The sequence below is a fragment of the Eufriesea mexicana genome, unplaced genomic scaffold, assembly GCF_001483705.2.
Source record: "Eufriesea mexicana isolate 0111107269 unplaced genomic scaffold, ASM148370v2 scaffold507, whole genome shotgun sequence".
Taxonomy (NCBI): Eukaryota; Metazoa; Arthropoda; class Insecta; order Hymenoptera; family Apidae; genus Eufriesea; species Eufriesea mexicana.
The window spans coordinates 1,704,469-1,718,087 of NW_016908664.1; the positions used below are offsets into that span (position 1 = coordinate 1,704,469).

Genomic DNA, 13,619 nt, shown 5'->3' on the forward strand with positions numbered 1-13,619 from the left:
GTGTAGGCGATCATGCGACTGCGCGAGTCATCGCGCGCTCCGAGGCGCCGTTAGTTATGACCGATACGCAGTTGTTCAGTGTTGCGCCAACAGCCGCGCGGTGAACGTGCGTGTAGGATGTCGTTCGTCTCGACGATGCGGCGAGCGTTGCTCTTTATCAGTTAACCGAATGAGCCAAACCGACGCGGTTCGACGAAACGTCGCTGTCACACGTGTCAGGGAGGTTCCTCGTTAAGACATTCGGATCTCGCTGCGAACTCGTAATTTTCGGGGACCGATTGTACCCTTCGGGATCGAACCTTTTCATCCCTCTTTCGCGCTCCCTCGGACGGCTCGCACGGTGCAAAGACACAGTTGAAGAGTGGTGGAAATTTTTCTGTAACATGTGCGACCTAGAAAAACTACTGACCGGCACGAAGAGCTGGAGTGATTAGATAAAACTGGCAGGGAAGCCGGAACACGGTGATACATGAAATTCCCTGAACTCCGACAGGAAATCTGAGGTTTCATTGATACGCACACTGGCGCCCATTGTGCTATGCTTTCCATTTGCACGCCGCGGATAGAACCATAGGTGTACACGGACTACATACGCGTATATATAGCGCGCGTTACGCGGCACGATGTGTTCTTAACTGTTTGATGGGTTTCCTCGAGCGAGAATAAGTCGAGGACGAGAGAATTGCGAGCTTCGTTCCTGTGTGATGAAGTAAGTACCTCGAGACGAGTTAATTCATCCAACGACAGTTACGTCCACTTTCTCGTTTTTTCTCCGACCCAGGCGGATCGGGAACCGGTATCACGGATCGTTCGTGCCGAATACGTGCCACCATGGCGACAATAGGCTTATGCGAATGAAAGACTATACTCTACTTTTACGGAACGACACATTGAACTGGTTGCTCGAACGGATAGAGCTAACGAGAATTTATGGCCCGCGAAGATTAGTCCATTAGACGATTCTCGACTGTCAAACGATACTAGTCCCGTGCCATGTCCAACGTCCGCCATGTTTGCGCAAACTGTGCGTCGGGGTAATTACAACGGGCCCTAGTATTCGTCGATTCATAAACAGCGTGAGTCCAGGCCTGGGTGTATCGGAAAACAAAGCGTTATCGACCGCAAATTCCGTGAGTTTCGCAGATAATCGATAAGATTTCGCGTCAACAACGACGACGAACAATGCACGGAACCTTGTTTGTTCCACGGCCGAGACAAAGATGTTTTGAAAGTTAGCCCGTGCCTGTATCTCCCGCGTGAACAAATATTTTCGTCCGATAGCCGTGACGTAGCGGTAGCTCGTATTCGCGGAATACCTCGTTCCCAAGGCAGATAATCGCGTCGTGCCTCTCTTCGTTTCGATGGTCTAGCCTGCGCCTATGTAGGCCTGGTCTTTAGGTCCATTTTCCTGCCGGGAAAGTATCGTACGACCCGGTAGCGCGAATTCTCGCGAATTCTTGCGAATTCTTGCGAATTCTTGGGAAAAGAAAGTCGGAGAAAGGAAGAGAGACGTGAGAACGTATGGCTAAGTAGATAAGGATCGTACGACGTAGGTTTGTACGCGTAGGGAGGAGAAAATAGAAAAACACGGTGAATTAATTGATGGTTATACTTTCACGTTGGGATTAGGCCGCGCTAACCGTAAAAATGAGCCGGAACCATGACGTTGGTTCACGGGTGCCTAGTCGGGAATGCGGACTCGTCGTGTCGAGAATAAAATTCGATAGTCCAGAGAATCGGTTACTTTTCCTTGCCTCTATCAGTCTCACGGCCTTGCGACGACTATCCCCTCTACTCGAGCGTTCCTCGGCCGTCTCTCTACTCGAATTGGCCGACCTTGCCTACGATAGTCATTGTCACGGTGCTCTGCTAGATACGTGTAAACCGCGGCAGCGCAGTGAATGATTTGCAAAAAACTTGTTTGCTCGCGAGCCAACTAGTCATGTTGCTCGTGGCGTCGTCTCGTTCGCGATTTTCATGGAAATGAAAATCGAGACCTGTCGTTGACACCGCGGTCAAGTCTATCGTTCGGTCAGGTGACACCTGTCTTTTGTCGCGATTAATCTTGTCCATTTGTTCAGGATTCTGTGAATCGTTTCCACGTTTTCCTCGATATAGGGAAAGGTTGGTCGTCGTTTCTCGGTTGGTCGACCAGCTCGACCAATGTCGCAAATACTGGTTAGGTAAGGTTTAACGATATTTAACGCGATGGTTATATAACTAGCCTCGTATATTTACAAACAACTCGTGCAAGAGTACAAGAGTCCGTGTCACGAACGTGGCTCTTATGGGATCTGACCGTGTTCTCCATCGCGGCTATTCGGAATGGTATTGTTGTCGAGGATCGGGTTCATCGTAATCGGAACGTGCGAGAGTTCCCTGGAATCTCTTTGTGCAAGATCAGCGCGAATAATTCCCTAGTCGGCAGTTAATCTCGATGTTCCACTAGTTTCGCTAGCTGTGTAATATCAGCGTGTTTTGAAGTCGCTACCGTGGGGTGTTGCAACGCGGGGAATTTTCGCAGATTACGATATCAGCGGGTTCTCGGATTCGTAGTGAATCATTTTTCGAAAGAACGTAGTTCCGACGATCCTAACCGCGAGAAATCGTAATTTTCCCTATTACCAGGCGCCACGTGGAAAGTGGTGGCTGCCGATTTCGCGAAAGAAAAATTTCCATATCTTCCTGGTAAGTCTGCTTTCAGGAAAACCGATTTGCATTGGCTAATTGCGGAGAGAATGACGTACAACCGTTCGAGGATCTCAAGCTTACGACAGTGTGAACCGTGATATTTCTACACGAATACCGCTACGGACGCTACAATTGGATCGTGTGATTTAGTTTTCCAAGTGCGAGGAGTCAGGGTCTCGGTGGCATGGTCGCATCGCGAAGATAAAATCGAATGTGGGTCGCAAGACGGAGTGGAGCCTCCAGCGAGTGTGAAAAGGCAAACAAAAGCTTGCACGTTCCATGTGCCAGCATCCGTTTGTTTATCCCTTTGCGAAAATTCCCCTGGAACAGGAAACTTGCCGCTTTATTTATTAGAATGTTCCATCAGTCGAATGGCACTTACGTCACGGTTGGATTTTCCAAAGAGCTCCTTGTTTATACGCGCATTTGCATAGATCCCTCGATCCACGACGCCTTGTCATCCGTTATCTCGCTCGTTACGCGATCGCCTAAGTGACGTCCCACGCGATCGATTCGAAAATCACGCGAATTCCCGCGCTCCGAGCTACGCAATCGATGTACCTATACCGAGACATGTCTGTGTTCCACGCTTTCGTTCAGAGCGTAGAAGGTTCGTTACTATTCTCGTGTGCGGCTCGAGATGACGGCTTTCTCGAGCGAGATACCCACCGTGTCCTCCTTCGCAGCGTTCAGTGACTCACCGGCCGATGACGATGACGCTAACTATGACGGAGCTATTTTTTGACGAGCAGACCTCTGCCTGCCAGGAAGCGCGAGAGCGACAGAGAGGTGTTCCGTGGCCGGAAATGAATCGGGCGTGCCGTAAAGCCTCGTAGGCGCCAAGGCAATACACGTCTCGCGATTCGATTTTATCGAGTGCTGCCTTTTTATCGAGACCAAAAACAGTCGTTGGAAGAGAAGGATGGCTGGATGTCGTGGGTGGCGTACACGAGTATTCCTTCTTCGTGCGTCATCCGGAATACTTGCTGCTCAAACTCGAGAGGAATCGCTGAAAAACAGATGACGTTTCACCGGAAACGCGTAACGGATTGTGCAACTCGCGAATTTGTTCCACGCTTTCACTGATTCGAGAACGTTTTCAGAGTCACTGTTGGAATGTACACGGTGACGCGTTTCGAACGACCGGCTAACTACGTAGTTCAGGTTTCGTTGATTCTCCGTTACGCTCGAGCAACGATAGAAGAGAAATTTATGAAGCGGCTGTTATGGTTTGCTAGTTCGCACACACCGTGTACAGAGCATCGTAGGTACGCGCAATGTTTATCTGGCTTGGCAAATAGAGCGGAAAGAAAGTGCAAGTCATTTTCCCTAGATCGTTTCCGGAGAAGCGAGTTTCTAGAGTCGAAATAACGGAGTCGAGAAATCTCGACAGGGTATGTAAAGAGTGTGACGTGATTGTGATAGCGAACGAATTGCTCCCGATCGAAAGTAGATCACGGTGGCTGATGAAACTAGTGGAAAGGCACGCGGCATGATCAGACACCGGCTGTCTGTAGACGAACGACTCTATCTCCTGGTAATTTCCATCTATTTTCTCGGCTCGTTCTACGAAATTCTGACTCGAATTTGCAAGTAGCAAATCTCTAAAAATCTTCCAATTCTTCGCATGGTATTCGTATAACAGCCATTATAAATTACTTGCCAAGGAATACCAACAGCGTTAAACGTCCCATCAGATTTTACGATTCACGCAAACACATTTTCGAAAAGGACTCATCAATTCTGAATATCGTAAATACGTATCTCTCGCAAACACGCGAACACTCTAGGAGCCTGTGTATACGCGTTTCGTAGCTACAGGATTAATCCATCAGAGGTCAATGACCTGTACCCGACACAAGCAACCACGCACGTGTGCGTGTGCGTCTCGAAAAATCGAATGAAAAGAATAATAAAATATTCAGCGACGCAATATAAAATTAGTCTGGAAGTTGGTCTGGGTAGGCAATCGAGCCAATGACTTAGGGAAATTTATTTTGTAACGTCACGATAATTGGTCGTCGGCCACGCATTAAACGCCGCGATTAGATTACTCTACGCTTAAGCGACGAATCTTGCAATGATCGGACGGTAGTTTGCATCATGTTAGAAAACTGCGATCGCGAGCGATTTCTTTCAAAGCCTAAACTCGAAGAGCAGCATCGTGACCATTGATGACGCAGCGCGGATCAGCTGCTGCTCACGTAGTTTCTAGACGAAAGTGCAAGCTGCGTCTCGATGGTGCAACCGACTGCCCGCGTTGCAGGTCGTAGATCCGATTTATATATATACATATACACGAGGTCGGTTCTGTAGTGGATCGCCGACGAGTGTACGAGAGAGACTCGCGTGTCAGGGACAGCGCGCACGTTTTCTCTGGCTGATTACGACGCCGAAGAAGCGTACTTTTTATAGCCACGCGTCGTTACTATAGTTGGCGCGGACGTTGCTTAGAATTGTTCATTAACGTGACGGCCGTTGGGCGCGAAACGATGATCGTTAAATTGCTACCGACAACCGCAATTATTGTCCCGACTGACGCCGCGGTTTTGCGGTTCATTACCAGGGAACCTCACGGAACCATTCATCGGGAAGGACCGAATCAGGGATGCTGACGCGAATCCTCGCGATTCTATCGTAAATTCCGAGTTGGACGAGCAAGGTAGAGATCTTATGGTTTCTTGTACCCTTCGAGACCCGATCGTCAAAGATTTAACCTCTTTGCGAACGGTAGCTGGAAAATGGCGAAATGGCCGAAAGTCCTTCGGTGTTACGCCCAATATCTTGAAACATATCGTTTCTTACAAGAAAAAACAGATTTCACCGATGTAAAATGTAGTTTATAATTCTTGCAACGTTATCTTGTAGCGTATATCTGTTTTTCGACAAAAATGGTTCCGTTCGCAAAAGTTCACTCTTTGAGATTCAAGTCGCATTCGATTGGGACTTTATCTCAACTGGTTCATAGTCAAGAACCTATTGGGAAATGCTACTTAACATTTGATTTTACTTTCATATTTTTTCCAATCTGCGCGTATCTACGTTGACACATATCAGTTAAATTTCGCGTTAGTTTTGTGGTAGAGTAGGCGACAAAATGATAACGCGGCTGATAGCTTTCAAGAGTCGCTGCATTTCTAAATACCTCGACTAACTTAAGTATTCGTAGAACCAAGGTGCAGACCGATTTAGTTCTCTTGTCGGTATTTACCACTTGGACTTATCGAGTCTACTACTGGTTCATTACTATTCGAGACCGAATCGCGTCACTTTTCTCGGAAAGCTCACGTGTCCGATGTATTCGCACGCAAAATGGCGAGTCTCCGTATCCATTTACCCACTCGAACTTATTTATCCGTTCGTATGGGATGATTTATCGAGGACCGACGTCGCGTAAATTCGGATTCGATAGGAATCGTACCGCGACCTTCGTCGCGTTTCGACGCAAATAATGCTCGTCTGCACTGCCCATTGCAGGGCGTCGTCGTTGCGCTGCGTATCTTATTCATCTATTTATCCCGTTAGCTCGGCGTCGGTGCCACGCGCCGAGGTTTCCGCGTCGCGTGCCAAATATTTCTCTCACGGGTTGCGTCACGCGCGGTTTCGAGAGTGCACAGCCATAATCGAGCACGTTAGCGTCGCAACGGACGTTTACCTCGCTGCTCGTCGATCGAAAGCGTCCCGGCCGTTCCTCACGCGCGAGCTGATACGCGCCGCACGCGAGTCCACGCCATTGCAGACGTATGCACAAAGCGGGTCGATGACTTCCACCCACCTGCCCGCGAGAACTATACAATCCGTGCCTGGCCTTGACACCTCGCGATCGGTCAGCGAGCCTGGCACGCGTATTCGCACGGTCACCAAGCTTCAACCTCGCGCGACCTCGCCATTCGAGCTTTCCTCTTTCCTATTGCTCTCCACGGTAATTCGAGTTAGTAGAACGCTATGGGGTCGAAGCGTGAAGATATTGCAATTTTTGCACTTGGAAATTACCATTGTTGAACGTCGAGTATATAGAAACCGGTGTTCTGCTCATTACCAAGATAGGGAATTGGGAAAATTTCCTGGAATTCGAAAAATCGAGGAATTTTTAATCTCGGTACCCCGCTCATCGTGATCGAGTGTTTCGAATACGTAAAAATAGGGAAATTTCGCGTCTTTCTTAGTCTCTCGAGTCGTAAATATTTTTCGTTTGCAGACTCTCGAGTCCGAAATCCTGTTATCGTTCTCTTTTTCACGAGTGTAAACAGTTTTATGTGACTTATTATTATCGTTAAGGAAGTCTTTTCGAGCACATGCCAGTGAGACTCTTTCTTATGTATACGTCAAATAAAGTACACACGTACGTTGCTAAGCTTTGTTTGCCTACGTTAGAACCATTCTGACGAGCATTCGCGTCATCTTTTGTCAAATAATTTAACCGTGTTTCCACGGAATACGTAATAATCGGGGAATCTAGCGAATCACTGACTAATCGGTACTAGGATACCTTCGAAATTTTTATCAAATTTTCGCGGAAACTTACCTTTCCATCAGCAGGATCCATTAAAGTACCGTACCGTTTCATTGTTCGCGAGGGAGGAAAAAATAGAGCTCTCTGGTCGGATTCTATCTTGCCTCGACTTCGCAGTAATGTTTCTAATTATATTTACCCGGTTGAAATTAGCGGCTCGGTGAGTTGGCCGGATTCAAGGATACTTTTCGTAAACGATCGGAAATATCTCTACTACGCATGTAACGATGACGCATGGTAATTCGAAAATCCCCGGTGTCCATGGCATCGTTCGAATTTCTACTCTTGCAGGAACTCGAAGTTCGCGTGGTGTTCACGGTCGTCCGCGTTACTCGGTTTCCTGGCAACCGTGTAGAAAATCAAACGACGTACACGAGGTGGATATATAGGCGACACGCTGATGGTACCACGTGATGCTAGCATGAATATGAAACTTGTTTACAGGACTGAGAGCGACTCGCCGTTGCAATTCCGCGGAACAAGTTGCAGTTATTCAGAGAGCCTTGATTTCATTGCCGCAGACGCGCACCTAGTGCGTGTACGCCAATGCTCTCTGCTCGAGGATCGTGATTGCAAGCGACAAAAATGCGCCGATTAATTCCGTGCATGTGAAAACAGATTACCGAGAATCATAATTCAAACAAAATTTTATTTTATTCTATTGGGACAAAAAGAAATAACTATCTGTATTTTTTAATAACCTTTATTCTTTCCTGAGGAAGGTGTATCTCGAGTATTCTGCCTGTTCGCGTAGAGAGTCAAAATTAGAGTGCCTGATCCCCTAATTTTTATCTAACGTGTGAAATAGACAGCATTCCCGGAACCTTTTCGAGTATAGTTTAAAGATATATCTATTTCTCCTGAGAGATTCATTTTCGTATATTCGATACGTCAAGACGTATCTTATTTTCAACATATTCTTACTTACTTGTATTACAAGTCACACGATTGACACGCGATTTTATTCGTCGGAGAAAAAATGAACGAAAAATAAGGAATTTTAACCCTTTGCACCCGATTGCCATTTAAAAATTTATAATTATCCAACGATACGTGGAATATCGAAGTAAAATTATTCTACGTCTTAATTTGCATATGATCTCTTATTTACCGTTTTAAAAATATGGTCGACCTTATGGCAGAAAGTCTTCGAATGACTATTTTCCTGTAACGAAAAATTCGCCGAGTGCAAAGGGTTAAAGAGATCCATTTTGAATTTATTTTATATAGCGAAGTTCTGTTTGGGACGTAGCAGAAAATAGAATCGTTGGATTGAATTTGCGCTCGTGTTGTAATTAGCATTTAATATTTCGAAACGAGGATAGACCAGTTTTGTAATTATCGGCACAATTAGCGAGAGTTTGATTCAAAGGATTTTCTTTGACCGCGTTCTTCGCGTCGATTGGCTAATTCGAAGGTGGAGAATTTCTTAGAAAATCTTATCGAAGATCTGTTCGAAGATCTCGCCGAAGGTTTCATCGAAATGCCAGCAGCGCGAAACGGGAATGATTCGTTGGTATTTCTAGGGGATTTTCGTAAATCTTATCTAATTTCCATTGGATTATAAAATCACTCGATTCGCGGAAATTCGCGACCGATTCCTTCCATTCCTCGAGAACTGATACGTGGAAGGAAATAACGTGATTGGAATTTATTATCGTTGTAGCTCCGCATGCTTCCCTTTTTGTCGACGTGTCGGTAATGAGTCTCGTTCATTGGAATGCAATAACACGTTAAGATACGCGGCGACCGTTGTTTTCACTTGCGTTTCCTTTTGTGTCGAAATTCCAAACTGATAGGTATCTTATACAACCTTCGATGAGAAATAACCTATCCTAGCTATCGATCAATCACGCTCGTAATTCTTTCATTCAGACCGTCGAACGCGACTATTTTCTGTGGCAAAAAGATCTTCCAAACGATGAGATAAAATTTTCCAGTTTGACCCACGTGACTATCATATCGAAGAATTGTCAACGTAGAGGGATCAACAAATGATCCCCTCGACGTTGAATACCCAAATAACTGTTCCTTCGTCGGTTTACAGAATAAATAAAATAATTTTTCTTCCAACAGAGACCAAATATCGATCGCGACTAGTTCTTCGTCAAAACGATCCTGTATATTTTAACCTATGGTATTTTCAGTTTGTTAAAGGTTGTTTATTGTTATTCAGCATTCCGGAACGTATATCACACTGCAAGTCGCATTCCTGAGCACGAGCAGTAGCCGGCGTTGGTGCGTCAGGGGAAAAGGTTAATCGTAATAGCGAAAGGGTTAATCATAATGTCACAAAATCGCGTCATCAGGTATATTAATGTTTCACTAAGAAGCGAGATCATGCCAGTGTAGCGAGATCGTGCAAAACACCGATACCGTTTCATCTTCATTCGCGTTATCTGACCGCGTGGGTAGCCCGGATCAATAAATCGAAACGCGACGTGTTCCCCTGCGAACAGTCATTTGTGGATACAGGAAGCATGCTCGTATTGCAGATATCTGCAAACACTTGGAACAAAGAGACGAGTCCGGAAACATGATGGTTTAGACGATGATCGTTTGAAAACACGGTTCGTGCATAAGAAATATGAGCGAAAGGAAGATTAAATTGTTAAGAAAAATATTTTTGAGATTTTTTAGGAATATTTGGGTTTTTAATATTTGGGTCCTGTTAACATTGGAAGCCTCGCGCAGCTTTTTGGTACCTTTTCAGATTTTTCGCGCATTTTAAATGCGCAAAGTCAGCGATTGCACTGTTAAGTTCGATTCCAACAATTGTTAATTATATTTTAGGGAAAATATTTTAATTTATTTTTGTTTTTCCTTCAAAATTAATTCCCGCGAGTTTGGAATAGTCGCGTGTCGAAATATTTGCGTCTAGATTTCTACAACGAAGGCTGCGTCGTCGGCAAGAGCACGGCTATCGTAAACACCGCTGGTCCGCGTTAAAAAGCGTTAACTCGTATTTAAACATCGTACGATTTCGATTGCGGGAGCAGAGACTTGTTTATCGACGACGTGCTGTAAAAACAGTTCAGAGACGATTACGTCGATCCCTCGAAGACGTTCATTGCTATTCGAGATGCGGGCGAGAGAGCATACCGATGCAGACAGACAGGCCTCCGGCTGCTTTTCACGATCATCGGCCAAGATTTTCGAGCGACCCTGTTACTCGCGCGATCTTTCCCGATTCGCGGAAGCGGGCAAGGTTAACCGGTCAGTGAGCTCACGAGAGATTTACCAGACCCGTCTTACGACTCTCCAAAATTCAGTCTCACCAATTCGAATTGTTCCATGCAGAAAATTCTTTTATCCCTTATGGATCACGAATAGGGTATAGAAATATTTAAAATTTCTTTAGATCAATTGTCTGCAATTCAAATTTTACGCGGGAAACTTTCGATTTTTCCTTTCTTTTCTGTCGAATATAGGAAATATATCAAATTTCGCTAAATCTATCTGCGAATTCGAATTATTCCACACAGGGAATTTTTTTATCTCTTATGGATCACGAATAGAGTATAGAAATATTTAAAATTTCTTTAGATCAATTGTCTGCAATTCAAATTTTACGCGGGAAACTTTCGATTTTTCCTTTCTTTTCTGTGGAATATAGGAAATATATCAAATTTCGCTAAATCTATCTGCGAATTCGAATTATTCCACACAGGGAATTTTTTTATCTCTTATGGATCACGAATAGGGTATAGAAATATTTAAAATTTCTTTAGATCGATTGTCTGCAATTCAAATTTTACGCGGGAAACTTTCGATTTTTCTTTTCTTTTCTGTCGAATATAGGAAATATATCAAATTTTGCTAAATCTGTCTGCGAATTCGAATTATTCCACACAGGGAATTTTTTTATTTCCTATGGAGCACGAATAGAGTATAGAAATATTTAAAATTTCTTTAGATCGATTGTCTGCAATTCAAATTTCACGTGGGAATCTTTCGATTCTTTTCTTCTTTCCATATAGGGAATATCTCAAACTTCGCAAAATCGATCTGCGAATTCGAATTGTTTTACAAGGTGGAAATCACCTTTAATTTCAACGAATCACAGTAGAATAATGTTTAATGTTTTTATAAGAATAATCGCGTACCATTATACCGTTTACTGTAACATCTGCACATCACGGTTACAAATCGTTATTGGATTATTTTATCTTTTCGATAGAAAGATAGGTTGTACGCGAGACGCTAAAATTACCTTCCTCGATGACCGCTCTTAAACAGCGAATGCGATAACTTATTGTTTAGTCAACGATCGGTACTCCATCCGATATTACATTCCAAATCATCATCACGCGGTTCTCTTTATCGCCCTATCCGCAAATATTCCAACTAAACCCCCAAATTCAATCTCTTACCGATGACTTTTTTCCAAGTATTCGCCGTTACTCCGTATCGCTTGACATTTACAAATTCGTTGGAATATAATTCGCGATTCTAGAAGAATCTAGTCCCAGTATCTCTCTCCCTTCTCAACCCCAACGACGTTCCCCGGCGATTTTCTTCGTCCAAGCTCGCGTCCCACCTCCCACTGGTTCCAATGGCAGACCTCTGTCATTATCACCGTCTCTGCGAATAAGAGAGCTCGTTCTCTCCTCTCGGGATCGAATCGATTTATCTCTCTTAACCTTGGCCGCTTGACGCCGTGTTCCCGCGTACGGGCAAGAGTGCCGTGGTAACGCGAAATGCCGGGATTATTGACAGTGTCTCGTCCCGTTTGGACGAAAACTGACTGAGCAAACTCGCGCGTGCGTGCTGGGACCGGCGCGCGTTCTGGGTCGAATCGATTGACGCAAATCGAGTCGGGCGTAATCGCGACGTAACGCGAGTACCGTGTCAGAGGTGCAGGGACTAAAGGGCGAGAGTGCAAGGGGTGCGCGCGAAGGGTGCTCGGGCGTTGTCAGATCGGCTTGGACACGCTCGATCGTCGATCGAAACTCGTGTCCGACGACTTTCTTCATTGAGAAATCGCCAGGTCTATTTTCAGGCCGCTCGCGCCGCTGTTTATCGTTATCGATTAGCGTACACACGTACACACGTGCACCACGCTATTCGGGCAAACAAGTGTCATCGTGACGTCAATCCGCGGCGAGTGACAAGCAGCGAGCGCTGTTTCGTGCGTACTTTTATCGCCGCGATTAACCGGCTACCTATATACGCGTGAATATGCACGCGCGCGAGTACGCGCCTTTCGCGGTAATTACGTTACTCACGGCGCTGCGTTTCAACGGCACGCATGAGTCTGCTGTTATCTAGCCGAAGCATTGTCGCTGCGACCCTGGCGAACTGCATCCGGTTCGTTGACTTCCCCTCGTTCATTGATCGTAAGTAGATAGAGACCGCTCGTCGCGTCCGATCCTGTCGATCATTCCGATCTAGATCGGGTCCGTACTTGGGAAAGCGTCGAGAATAATTTTTCTCCGATAGACAGTATTCTAGGATGGCGAATACTCGTCTTCAGACACCGTAAATTGTCGAAAGAACAAGAACACGGTAACACAAACCCGAAACTCGTACACTGATTTAACTTAGGAAAAGAACACCAAGGCAACGAAACGAAAACACACAAAGACGCATTCTTTTAACCCTTTGCACTCGAGAGGTGACTCTCAGTCACCTTCTGTTTCAATGCTATAACTTGGATAATGAACGATGATAATTATATTAAGAACATCGAAATAAAATTATTCTATTCGTTCGTTGCAACGCAAATTCACGATTTCCTTTTTTTTATTTTAGCATAAAGAGTGTCAGTGAGCTTGTAAAAATCTAAGAGCTTCGAATTGCATCTTGGCAACAAAGAAATCTTCGAGTCCAAAGGGTTAAAACTCTCTTTCCAACACCAAGCGACTCACGCTTGTGTTGGTCACAACCGATTTCTAAGGACTCTGTTTTGATTGTCAAGGACCACGCTTTTATGCTTTCCTTAACCTACGCTCCACCTCCCCATAGCCGAGCAATTTAATTAATATAATTTTGTTATATAGAATAACTTTTCGACTTGCTTCTAGAAGATATCGATCGGTTTATAATTTGTTTTTGTTGGCAATAGCCGATTCGCGATTTCTTTTGGTATCCTACAGTATATTCTTCGCTTCATTTTTCTTTCGAATAGAATTTTTCTTCGAGGAAAAAGATTTTTCTTTCCTTACTGGATGTTTAATTAATTATGAACGAAATTTAATTAATTTCTACGAAACATTTTTTCCCACTGCTCATTTCCGCAAGTTTGAAAAAGTTTGATTAATCTCGTTGTTTAGTGTTTCGCGTGTATCTGAGTTTCTCGAGTTTTTCTCGCATTTGTTTATTCCATTGATAGAGCGTTTGCGACATTTATGTCTCGCTTTAGAATCGGTCTTATTTCATCAGCGAAACTCGCCATTGCGTGTTTCGTAGCTAC

The 13,619-nt window shown here is 44.7% G+C and overlaps 1 protein-coding gene across 1 annotated transcript in view; it reads left to right on the forward strand.

Moving 5' to 3' along the window:
• Nucleotides 1-96: 96 nt before the first annotated feature.
• The window catches only part of LOC108545751 (uncharacterized), a 34,258-nt gene continuing 20,735 nt past the window's right edge, over nucleotides 97-13,619 (forward strand). The window contains exon 1 of the mRNA XM_017897527.1: nucleotides 97-709. The gene's annotated coding sequence lies outside the window, so the exon portion shown is untranslated. The remainder of the gene's footprint in view (nucleotides 710-13,619) is intronic.